The sequence below is a fragment of the Apium graveolens genome, chromosome 10 (assembly GCF_009905375.1).
Source record: "Apium graveolens cultivar Ventura chromosome 10, ASM990537v1, whole genome shotgun sequence".
In the NCBI taxonomy this organism is placed as follows: Eukaryota; Viridiplantae; Streptophyta; class Magnoliopsida; order Apiales; family Apiaceae; genus Apium; species Apium graveolens.
The window spans coordinates 50,694,928-50,707,021 of record NC_133656.1 but is presented as its reverse complement, the minus strand read 5'-3'; the positions used below and the strand labels follow the sequence as shown (position 1 = coordinate 50,707,021).

General features: G+C 37.1%; 1 non-coding gene across 1 annotated transcript; it reads left to right on the top strand.

Annotated features, from left to right (window-relative positions):
* Positions 1-11,527: 11,527 nt before the first annotated feature.
* On the top strand, positions 11,528-11,634 carry LOC141694920 (small nucleolar RNA R71). Its single transcript, XR_012564199.1, has one exon. It is a non-coding gene; the product is annotated as a small nucleolar RNA R71 (small nucleolar RNA).
* Positions 11,635-12,094: the final 460 nt, after the last annotated feature.

The following is a 12,094-nucleotide window of genomic DNA, read 5'->3' as shown; positions in this document are numbered from 1 at the left end:
TTGAGAGTTTTGGGAGAGAAGGAGAGTAAAAGCTTTTGAAAAAAAATGCAAGAAAGCGTAAAGTGAAAATAAGAATTTAAAGGACTTTTATACTTTCTCAAATTAAAACATAAGGAGAATGATTAAACAATATTTTTAAGTAAATTACAGCCGTTTGAGAATAAAGAAAACCGTATGAATTCTAAAAACTGCCTTTAATACAAATACATAAAATTGTGTATATATATATGTATCAACGGTTAAGTAAAAGAATCAACAGCTGTGACTTACTTAAAAAAACTGATGTGACACTTCAACGGATGAGGTAAACAGTTATCCGTTGACGATTAACACAGTTTTATCCGTTGAAGGATAAAATTACCAGAAATGTATTTGTCTTTCAATGGATAATGAACATCCGTTGATAGAACAATTTTGGCTTTCAACGGATTGGGAATATCCATTGATAGAATTAACTTTACTTAAAGCCAACTTTGTTTTTGCAACAAATTCATTTCAGGCTACAAAATAAATTATAATAAGGACATGAATTTATGAATAATTAAGTATACCTAGCTCACTTACTAATCTTGTGAATGTTGATTCATCAAGTGGCTTGGTAAATATGTCTGCAATCTGCTCTTTACTTGGAACAAAATGGAGTTCCACTGTACCATTCATCACATATTCCCTTATGAAGTGGTACTTGATGTCAATGTGCTTGCTTCTTGAGTGCTGTACTGGATTTTCAGTAATGGCAATGGCACTTGTGTTATCACAGAATATTGGAATTTTGTCAACATTTAGCCCATAGTCAAATAGTTGATTCCTCATCCACAGTATCTGTGCACAGCAACTACCAGCAGCAATGTACTCAGCTTCAACTGTTGATGTAGAAACAGAATTTTGCTTCTTGCTGAACCAGGACACAAGCTTATTCCCTAGAAATTGACAGGTGCCAGTTGTACTTTTCCTGTCTATTTTGCAACCTACATAATCTGCATCTGAGTAGCCAATTAGATCAAAACCAGACTCTCTAGGGTACCAAATTCCTAGATTTGGAGTCTCTTTGAGATATCTGAAAATTCTTTTAATAGCCACTAAGTGAGATTCTTTAGGGTCAGCTTGAAATCTAGCACAGAGACATGTAGAAAATATTATATCAGGTCTACTAGCAGTTAAATATAGAACTGAGCCAACCATGCCTCTATAACTTGTAATGTCCACAGACTTTTCAGCCTTGTTTAATTCAAGCTTGGTGGCAGTGGCCATGGGAGTTTTTGGAGATGAACAATCCATTAATTCAAACTTCTTTAAAAGATCATAAATATATTTAGTTTGACTAATGAAAATTCCACCACTAACTTGTTTAACTTGTAAACCAAGAAAATAAGTTAGCTCTCCCATCATGCTCATTTCATATTTACTTTGCATTAACTTATCAAACTTTTTACAAAGCTTATCATCTGTAGAACCAAATATAATATCATCTACATAGATTTGAACAAGTATTGTAGAGCCATTAACATTTCTAAAGAAAAGAGTTTTGTCAACAGTACATCTTGTGAAGTAATTATCTAGGAGAAATTTTGACAAAGTCTCATACCAGGCTCTAGGTGCTTTCTTTAGTCCAAAGAGTACTTTCAACAGATAATACACATAGTCTGGAAAGTTTGGATCTTCAAATCCTGGAGGTTGGCTTACATAAACTTCTTCCTCCAATTCTCCATTCAGAAATGCACTCTTGACATCCATTTGATAGACTTTGAAATTGGCATGGGCTGCATAGGCTAGAAAGATTCTGATGGCTTCAAGTCTTGTAACTGAAGCAAATGTCTCATCAAAATCTATTCCCTCTTGTTGAGAATAGCCCTTGGCAACCAATCTAGCTTTATTCCTTATGACAATGCCATTTTCATCCATCTTGTTTCTGAATACCCATTTTATGTCAATAGAGCTCTTGTTCTTTGGCTTGGGTACCAGCTTCCATACCTTATTCCTCTCAAATTGGTTTAGCTCCTCTTGCTTTGCTAAAATCCAATATGGATCCAATAGAGCTTCTTCCACTCTCTTAGGTTCCTCCTGTGATAGAAAACTGTTGGATTTTTAATCGCAGCGGGGGCATGACAAAACACTTTCGCACATAAAAAATCCAAATAAAAGCATACAGATCATGAATAAAAATTCGAGGGATCGAATTTAACCTTTAAAATAATTCGGAGACAACGATCAGAGATCCTTAGCAGTTGCTCCTCAAGTGTGAAGCACTCCACCGGTATCCACCAAGAAAACGATGTTAAGGAGGAGGAAGGAGGTGGAGAGAATTGGGTTTTCCAAACTTTTTGGGTTTTGGGGTTCGAATGAAAATAGGGTCTATAATAGTATATTTATAGGCAAAATTTTTAGCTGAAATTTTCCCATAAATAATATTATTATTATCCCATTTATTATTCTCATTAATAATTAAAACACCTTTTAATTATTAATCCTTTTTCTAAACACTTTAGTAATAATTCTCTCTCTTGATTTAATTTCCAAAAATTAAATCCTTTAATTAATAATATTAAGAACTTTTCTTAATTAATTTATAATCAATTAAATCTCATTTAATCAATTATTAAATTTGCCAATTAATTATTTATTTCATAAATAAATAATTATCAGCCATTATTAATTAATTCCTCCACCATTAAATCATTTTCTTTTATGGTGTGACCCTGTAGGTTCAATATTAAGCCGGTAGTAGAAATAAATAATAATAAAACTATTTTATCATTATTTATATAAATTCTCTAATTTATTAAATATGATTAATTAATTAATCACATTTATTCTACATCGTGAGGGATACTTCTCAGCATATCGCGACTATCCGGATAATATGAATTCACTACTTAGAATACCAAGAACCTATTCAGTGAATAGTTACCGTACAATAAACTCCTTCTACCCTACAATGTCCCGATTAAATACAAGGCATGGATCTCATGTCAAGCCTATCTAATTTAATCACTTGCTTACCATTTACTATGCGTAGTTCAATGCAAATTAGAAACTCCTTTCTAATTTCATTCACTCTGGCCAGAGATTCCTGAACTAGCATAAGTGGATCAGCCTTGAACATTCGCTTCCTTCACTGGAAGGGGTAGATCCTTTATTGATCATACACTATCTTCGTGTACAAATTCCTATACCCAGTAGAGCCCTAATAATTGTCCCTGGAAACTAAGAACTAAACCAAAACATAGTTCAGTGTACACAAGATGACTATGATGACCTCAAGTCTAAGGATACTTGTACAACTATCACTATGTGAACAACTGCTGACACGTGAGTGAACTCCATCAGTTGTTCAGCTGTGCGAGTCATGTTCAGTGAACTTATTCTATAATAAGCACCTACATACTAGCTATAGTGTTACCACACAAATGTCTATGAGAACAGACATCCTTCATAATGAAGCAAGCATAGTATGTACCGATCTCTGCAGATTATTAATTACCAGTTAGTAATCCTACGACCAGGAACTATTTAAGTTTAGAGTCATCATCTTTTAGGTCTCACTATTATGATCTCATCATAATCCATAAAAAGCTTTACTCTAAACTATGGTATATCTTATTTAAACACTTAAATAGATAGAGCCTGTAATAAAAACAAAACAAGTCTTTTATTAAAATCAATGAAATCAAAACAGATTACATAAAGAGTTATTCCTAAATCCTAATACATGATTAGACTTAGGACCTATTCCTTTCAATCTCCCACTTGTACTAAAGCCAATCACTCTGGTATCTAATACCCATCTTGTCTTTATGACGATCAAAGTGACTTTCATAAAGTAGCTTTGTGAGTGGGTCTGCTATGTTGTTATGTGTGTCAACTCTAATTCAATACAATATAAGAAATGTTACCGCGCTCCCACTAACCCTTTTGTAGACGCATGGTTCATCTACGTTTTTGATAAAATCAAACTCTTTGATTGTCTCATCAAAACGAATGTTCCATCTTTCGAGAAGCTTGCTTTAAACCAAATATGGTTCGCAGCAGCTTACACACTAGGTTTTCATTTCTCTTGGAAAGAAAACCATCTGGCTATTTGCCAGATCTCATAGTCGTAGTAAGCAGCAATCGCAAGCAAATTCTTTTGCCACAAGCCTGGCCTAAAGGTCTCCACCTGGCCATCTGCTCTAATCATTCTTTTGTATCCCGTATACATAGATTTCATTCCGGATTTCATGGTACTATGCCATTTCTCTGAGTCAACACTACTCATAGCCTCATTATAGGTTACAGGGTCGTCATCATCAATGATCGACAACTCATTGTCATTCTCAATGACAAGGCCATAATACCTCTCAGGTTGGCGAGACACTCTCACTGATCTATGAATGGGCTGTTCCACAAAAGGTTGTTCAGTCAGAACAGGTGTTTCCACTCGATCTGTAGTAGTTTGTGCTTCTTGAACTTCATCAAGTTCAATTTTGCTCCCACTGTTTCCTTCAAGGATAAATTCCTTTTCCAAGAAGGTAGCATGTCTGGAGATAAACACCCGATGATCGATGCAAAAGTAATACCCTATAGTCTCTTTAGGATATCCCACAAAACTACATTTTACGGATCGTTATTCCAGCTTATCTGGGTCAACTTTCTTGACATAAGCTGGACATCCCCAAATCTTAACGTGTTTAAGACTCGGTTTCCTTTCTTTCCATATCTCATATGAAGTTTGAGGAACAGATTTTGGAAGGCACCTTATTCAGTAAATATGCTGAGGTTTCCAATGCATAACCCCATAGGAATACTGGAAGATTTGCATAGCTCATCATGGACCGAACTATGTCTAACAAAGTTCAATTTCTCCTTTCAGATACTAATCTGGAGGAGTCCACTGGGAGACTACACCTTTTACTTTGAGATAATCCAGAAACTCTCCATTCAAGTATTCACCACTTCGATCTAATCGAAGAATTATAATACTATGTTTGGTTTGTTTCTCCACTTCATACTTATATTCTTTGAACTTTTCAAAGGCCTCAGACTTGTGTTTCATCAAACACATATCCGAATCCAGATCTATCATCTATGAAAGTAATGAAGTATGAAAATCCACCCATGGCTTGCGTAGACATTGGTCCACATACATCTGTGTGTACCATTCCTTGCAAATTTGCAGCCCTCTCTCCATGTCTACTAAATGGAGACTGCAGTGCCACTATAAAGTGAGATTTTCATCATCCCTTTTCTTTTATTAGTTTGTTCAATCTGAAGTAAATTATGTCACATATATACAAACCATTATTTAAAGTACCACGTCCATAAAGAATATTATCTCTAAGAATATAACATTCATTATTCTCAATAATAAATGAAAATCCAGCCAAATCTAACATTGGAATAATATTCCTCACAATTGTTAGGGCGAAAATACGCGCTAATATTCACGCAAGTATACGCGTTCGCAAGTAGTATAAGATATAAATCAGATTCGTTCCCACAGAGACTGGTTTAGGTTAAGTTCAATTTATGCACCTATGCAACAATGTATGGTTATCGCTCAATGCTAAGACAAATAACAAATTGGGTTTTTATTAAACTAAGAGATTATACTAAATAACATTAACTAAGAGAATTGAGGTTGAATTACTATATATGACAAACATGGGATCCTAACTTCATTAAATACTTCATTCAATAGCCTTATTGTTTTTAACCTTAGCATGTGATGGTGATGACACTAATCAGATAACACGAAACTGATAAACGCCAACTTTCGTTGCACGAGTACCATTCTACCAGACATCCACAAAAGAGATAGAAGCTGAATAGGCACCAATTATATTGAGACCCTATATGTCTATAGAATTTGACAACATAACGGTTTAAGAACAAGTTATCTATCTTGATTACATAGGGCAAGTAAAACGGTTAGAGTTACCTACGAATCATGCATACACGTACATGAACCTATGCTAGCATGGCAAGTTCTAAACCTCTATATTCACTGTCGCTTCAATAGAGATTAACACGCTCTCTTATATGTTAGCTACGCATATAAGACGAATAAGCACAACCAATACTAGGATATCATACAATCACCACACACCAAGATATCGAAACAATTAATTATTGAAATCCATAAGTAAATCCGCTAGAATCCCATGACAACGATTAGCCCATAATCGAACTCATCGTCACCATGGGTTCCAATGAAAGCATGTTATAAACAAGGTCTTAATAAACTAAATAATAATCAAAGTACGAATAAACGAGATCTAGGTTCAACAAGAACGAAAACGAGCATCCAAAGTTACAACTAATTCAAAGAATCACAAGTTGAAAACAAGATCTTCTTTTTCGGAGTTGTTCTGTGCTTCTAGGTCTTCTCCTTGGTATCCCAATCTTCCCGGATGATGAAAACCCTTTTTTTTAAGTATATATACGCCCCTAGTGGACCTGGACCCTTAAAATCGTCAAATTCTACTCAAAAAAGGCTTTTTCAGCGAAATCAGCGACCAGCCGCGCCCTGAGCGGCCGCTCAGCTCTCCTGAGCGGGCGCTCAGCTCTGCTGAGCGGGCGCTCAGCTACTGACTGGGAAAAATATTCTGATGAATCTTGTTTTGGCCATAACTTGAGTTCTACTCGTCAGAATTAGGCGATTCAACTGCCCACGCGAAGCTATTGAGATTCTCTACAACTTGACAATGGCCTTGGCTTCCAATTCTGATCACTTTTCATCATATTTCCTTTAAAAGCTCTTTTCTTCATTTAACTGATACCTGAAATGCAATAACACAAAAATACATCAAAATACCAGCAACTTGAGTCCAAAACACCAATTTAAGCTTGTAATAAAGCGTTCCAAGTGGATATAAAATCCACTTATCACACCCCCAAACTTGAATCGATGCTTGTCCTCAAGCATAAACAGACTCAAAACTACAAAACAAACCTAATGCATGAATGCAACTACGTGAATGCAACTAAATGATAATGCAATCGATCCCCTCAGAATAACCGTAACCAAGTGAATAAACCAATGCCTCTAAGAATGCAATAACTTGAAACGGAGTTCAAATAAATCCCACAAACCAACTCACAAACCAGAAACGTGCGGGTGTGGATGCTTAACAGATATACTCTCGATACTAGATCAATAACCCTAACTTATCTATCATTGAAACAATCAAAAGTTTATAAACAGAATAGACAATAAACGCATTATGACTCACAACACCTCCTTTCTACTAGAGTTATACAAGGATTCACACTATTATTGAATACATAGCAAAGATGCTTATTTGATCGTGCAATGAATGAGGTCCCAAAAGACTTATACAATAATACCCATGTAGCGAGCGTTAGGTTAGCGGATCCCAGACTATAAAAGCCTTAGGTAACTAGGCACAAAGTCCCCTAGAACTTAATAACTCGAGTATGAAAGAGCTCACTCTTGATCAATTATGCATAAACACATACTTTTTTTTCTCTTTTTTCTTTTTTTTTTCAACAATTTCTGAATGAGTGCGTTTCGCTCCATCTCATTCAACCCTAGACTACTCATAAAAATATGAGCCGACTACTAGCCATTTGACACCTAGCCTTACAACAACTAGCAATGGAATCCAAGTTTTTCTCCAAATAAAAAAAAATCAGTGTTTTTACGTCATTACGAGAATATCACAAATTCTAAATATAACCAAGTGATTAAATCTCAACAATAAACAAGTATGATCATGATCTAGATCAAAAGCAACCCTATAAGACTTTGTGAAAATATTTATTTTTGGCATGCAAATCAATTCATTAAGACTTAAACATCCCTCTATTCCTCATCACCACACTCAAATCAACATCAACTTATCCAATATCATAGTTCATCTTAAGGGATCATGCTAAATATGCATGCAAATGCAACTATATGAGCGGCCGCTCAGGGCGCGGCTGGTCGCTGATTTTGCTGAAAAAGCCTTTTTTGAGTAGAATTTGACGATTTTAAGGGTCCAGGTCCACTAGGGGCGTATATATACTTAAAAAAAAGGGTTTTCATCATCCGGGAAGATTGGGATACCAAGGAGAAGACCTAGAAGCACAGAACAACTCCGAAAAAGAAGATCTTGTTTTCAACTTGTGATTCTTTGAATTAGTTGTAACTTTGGATGCTCGTTTTCGTTCTTGTTGAACCTAGATCTCGTTTATTCTACTTTGATTATTATTTAGTTTATTAAGACCTTGTTTATAACATGCTTTTATTGGAACCCATGTTGACGATGAGTTCGATTATGGGCTAATCGTTGTCATGGGATTCTAGCGGATTTACTTATGGATTTCAATAATTAATTGTTTCGATATCTTGGTGTGTGGTGATTGTATGATATCCTAGTATTGGTTGTGCTTATTCGTCTTATGTGCGTAGCTAACATATAAGATAGCGTGTTAATCTCTATTGAAGCGACAGTGAATATAGAGGTTTAGAACTTGCCATGCTAGCATAGGTTCATGTACGTGTATGCATGATTTGTAGGTAACTCTAACCGTTTTACTTGCCCTATGTAATCAAGATAGATAACTTGTTCTTAAACCGTTATGTTGTCAAATTCTATAGACATATAGGGTCTCAATATAATTGGTGCCTATTCAGCTTCTATCTCTTTTGTGGATGTCTGGTAGAATGGTACTCGTGCAACGAAAGTTGGCGTTTATCAGTTTCGTGTTATCTGATTAGTGTCATCACCATCACATGCTAAGGTTAAAAACAATAAGGCTATTGAATGAAGTATTTAATGAAGTTAGGATCCCATGTTTGTCATATATAGTAATTCAACCTCAATTCTCTTAGTTAATGTTATTTAGTATAATCTCTTAGTTTAATAAAAACCCAATTTGTTATTTGTCTTAGCATTGAGCGATAACCATACATTGTTGCATAGGTGCATAAATTGAACTTAACCTAAACCAGTCTCTGTGGGAACGAATCTGATTTATATCTTATACTACTTGCGAACGCGTATACTTGCGTGAATATTAGCGCGTATTTTCGCCCTAGCAAGTTTTTGGCGCCGCTGCCGGGGACTTTGTGAAAATATTTATTTCTGGCATGCAAATCAATTCATTAAGACTTAAACATCCCTCTATTCCTCATCACCACACTCAAATCAACATCAACTTATCCAATATCATAGTTCATCTTAAGGGATCATGCTAAATATGCATATAAATACAACTATATGAAATTACATAAAAACAAACAAATATGTCCTAAATGAACAATCATACAAAAATATGAATGAACTACAACTAAACATGCAACATGAATCTATATGAATCTATATGGACACACACTACTAATCCTTACATTATCACCCCCAAACTTAAAATTTTCAATGTCCTCATTAAAGGCAATAATAAGGATTTCAGGCATACCTAATTAGCGGGAGATTCACCCTCATCGGGTGGAGGATCAGGTGGCCAATCAACCTCGCCACTAGTGTCTCGGAAAATAGTACCGAAAGCATGTGTCAAATCTTCAGCAAAATGACGGTGAATGTCGTGTATGGCCTCCATACGCCTAATTACTCGCCTGTACTGCTCGTCACCAACACCAGTCCTATCAACTACCTGCTGCACATGAGAAGAACCCTTTATAGGCACTGGAGGATCCGTTCGGCTACCCTCTACATCAGCAAAGATATATCCCAACCCCTTGTCAGGGGGTGCACCTAAGAATGAATAACTCAAGTGATCTGGTAGTGGGTTGAGCTCAAGTGTGGGAGCATCTTCAATAGACGGCTTGAGACACTCCTGAGAAATTTTCAGCTCTGCTAACCCAAGAGAATTGAATGGCACATCCAACTTCCTCTTCCACGGAGGTGCATTCAAAACCTGCAGTTGCTCTACTTTAAAACACTCCTCTTTAGCTGTGGGTAACTTTATTTCCTTGAACACATTAAAAGTGACCTTTTGATCGTGAACCTTCATCGTAAGCTCTTCTTTTTGCACATCGATCATAGTTCGGCCTGTAGCCAAGAATGGTCTTCCCAAGATGATGGGAATCTTCTTATCTTCCTCGAAATCAAGAATTACAAAGTCAGCAGGGAAGAAGAGTTTATCCACCTTGACCAAGACATCCTCCACTATACCTCGTGGATAAGCGATGGAACGGTCAGCTAGTTGTAATGACATGTATGTTGGTTTCGGCTCAGGAAGACCAAGCTTCTTGAAGATAGATAAGGGCATCAGATTGATGCTAGCTCCTAAATCACATAAACATTTGTCGAACAACAAGTTTCCGGTGGTGCAAGGAATAGTGAAGCTTCCAGGATCTTTAAGCTTCGAAGGCAACTTCTGTTGCAGCACAACACTGCATTCCTCCATTAGAGCAATGGTCTCTAAGTCATCGAGCTTCACTTTCCGAGAGAGAATACCTTTCATAAACCTCGCATAGCTAGGCATCTGCTCAAGAGCTTCAGCGAAAGGTATGTTAATATGAAGTTTCTTGAACACCTCCAGAAACTTCTCAAACTGCTTATCCAGCTTTTTCTTCTGCAGCCTCTTAGGAAAAGGAGGTGGAGGATAGATCTGTTTCTCCCCTGTATTACTCTCAGGAGGAGTGTGTTCCACAGTAGTCTTCTTTGGTTCCACCTCTACTTCCTTCTGCACATCTTCTTCAGCCAAAACTTCAGATTCTGGAACTTGAGACTTTTCAGGCTCTTCGTCTTGCTGAACTTGGGGGCTTGCGACCTTTCCAGACCTTAAGGTGATGGCGTTCACCTGTTCTTCAACTTCCCTCTTACCTGGATTTGTTTTTGTATCACTAGGAACCATTCCTGGTAGTCGATTCAATAAGGCATTAGCAATTTGCCCTATTTGGTTCTCCAGATTCTGGATAGAAACAGCCTGGCTTTGGCATATAAGAGCCTGGTTTTTGCACATAAGCCTCAACTCCTCCAATTCAGATTTTTCATTCAAAGATAGACCTGCATCATTAGTTTGTTGTTGAAGTTGGAGTTGTTGTCTTGGTGTAAATTGTTGCTGAAAACTAGGAGGATTAAATAGCTTATTTGCAAACTGCTGGAATGGCTGTTGCATCATATTCTGATTGTTACTCCAGCTGAAGTTAGGATGATTCCAGTTGTCAGGATAATAAGTGGCAGGAACTGGCTATTGCGATCTCTGAAAGTTGCTCACAAACTGAGCTGAGTCGCTAGATATAGCGCATTGTTCTATCGCATGCGGACCTGCACACAGCTCACAAACACTAATTATCTGCTTAACACCATAGTTAGCCAGAGAATCGATCTTCATAGACAACGCTTTTAGTTGAGCAGTGATAGCCGTAGCTGTATCCACTTCAAGAACTCCTGCTACCTTGCCCTGTGGATATCTCTGGGTTGGATACTGATATTCATTAGCAGCCATCAGTTCAATTAGATCATAAGCTTCCTTATAGCTCTTTGCCCATAATGCTCCGCCTGATGCTGCATCGAGCATGGGTCTGGACTGTGCTCCCAACCCATTTTAAAAACAAGTGATGATAATCCAATCAGGAATTCCATGATGAGGACACTTCCTAAGCATCTCCTTGTAGCGCTCCCAAGCTTCACTTAGCGATTCTCCCGTTTGCTGCACAAATTGAGTAATAGCATTCCTGAGTGCAGCTGTCTTCGCCATAGGGAAGAATTTAGTAAGAAACTTCTGAGCAAGATCTTCCCAAGTAGTAATCGAACCAGCTGGTAGAGAGTGTAACCAGCTCTTAGCCTTGTCCTTCAGAGAGAATGGGAACAGTCTCAGCTTCACAGCATCTTCAGAAACCCCGTTGAACTTGAAGGTGTCGCATATTTCAATGAAATCCCTAATGTGTGTATTGGGATCTTCCGTTGGAGAACCTCCAAACTGGACTGAAGTCTGTACCCATTGAATTATGCCAGGCTTGATCTCAAAGGTATTAGCTGTGATAGCTGGCCGGATAATGCTAGATTGAATGTCATTGATCTTGGGTTGAGAAAAATCCATCAAGGCTTTCGTTCATGCTGCTGGATCTCCCATTGTAATGAGTACCTGAAACACAAACAAATAAACCGTGAAAGTAAAAGAATCCGAGTCAGTGAACTTTAAC